Below are 1,422 nucleotides of genomic sequence, written 5' to 3' on the forward strand. Positions count from 1 at the left end.
GAGGAGAAGCGGTCCCTCCGAGGCGTCCCCGGCCGCCCCCGTTGCTACGCGCCTCGTTCTCTTCGCGGGCACCGCGCTCCGTACGGCTCCGAGCAGCGCCCCAGGAGAGCCGCCCGTCCCCCGCATCGCCTCTGCGGCGGCCAAAGGGGCCGGCACCAGGACCTGCGCCTCCAGAGCCTGCACCCCGCTCCATCTCTGCTCCGCCTGCCTCCTTCAGGAAACACCGCGTTTGGGAAACCTTCGTGGCAGAGAGGGCGTGAATTATCCCCCAGTGCGGCACCCAGCGAGGTCTGTGGGAGCACATGGTGCCAAGGACCGCTGCTACTACTGTTGTATGCAGATATCAGCGTGAGGAAAGAGAATCACAGAATAACAGAATGGCCTGGGTTGCAAAGGCCCACAGTGCTCATCCAGTTCCAACCTCCTGCTGTGTGCAGGTCACCAACCAGCAGCCCAGGCTGCCCAGAGCCACATCCAGCCTGGCCTTGAATGCCTGCAGGGATGGGGCATCCACAGCCTCCTTGGGCAACCTGTTCCAGTGCCTCACCACACTCTGGCTCAAAAACTTCCTCCTGATATCCAAAGAGCAACAAAACACGGAGTTTTCTGAGCAGTGCAGTGGGCAATGAGGCACAGAGCTGCTGCTCCTGGTGTGCTGGCAGCAGAGCAGGATGTGCCGTGGCCCAGCAGTGGCAGTGGGAGGCCTGGTTCTGGAGCTGCTGCACACCCCACAGAGCAGCAGCAGAGCCCATGCCAAGCTCAGCGTGCTCAGAATAGCAGTGTTTTCTGCCGGGCGCTGGGAGGGTGTCTGCTTATTATAGATTTTAATGTAAAAATAATGGTGTGAAGGCTTTTCTGATGAGTAATTTCTCTTCCGCTCTAAAAAACGAGTTTTCTCCTGGTGTTCCACGATGGAGCTGCAAACAAACAAACAGAACAAACCCCAAGTGCCAAGAATTTGAAAACTACAAGTTTTGGCCTTATTTAAAACCAACTTGGGAAAACCGACCCTACCAGAGCTCTACCTTGGACCTTTCTAGTTCTCTTCTCCTGTCCAAGAGCCGCCTGTGTCTGTGGCTATCAGCTGCACACACCATCCCTCAGTGTGTCAGCGAGGTGAGCAATCCATGTCTCTCAGCTTCCATCTCATATGTAACCACACACTGCTTCTCCTTCCCCAGCCTCACGGTGGGCAAAGCTTACTGCTACGTGAGCTCCTGTGTGAGCCAAAAACTGGACAGGAAGTACTGAGAAATACTTATGTTCTGTATGTGTATTTCTGAATAATTCTGGAATAGTTTACCATTTACTTTCTAACGTTATTAAAAGCATTCCAAATCTCATCTTTCGTACAATCTGATCAAATGCCCCTGCGTTCAACAACACTTCTCATCTTTTCCATTTGTTTCACCTTCAAAGGAT

Source organism: Meleagris gallopavo, chromosome 7, assembly GCF_000146605.3.
Source record: "Meleagris gallopavo isolate NT-WF06-2002-E0010 breed Aviagen turkey brand Nicholas breeding stock chromosome 7, Turkey_5.1, whole genome shotgun sequence".
NCBI classification, from domain to species: Eukaryota; Metazoa; Chordata; class Aves; order Galliformes; family Phasianidae; genus Meleagris; species Meleagris gallopavo.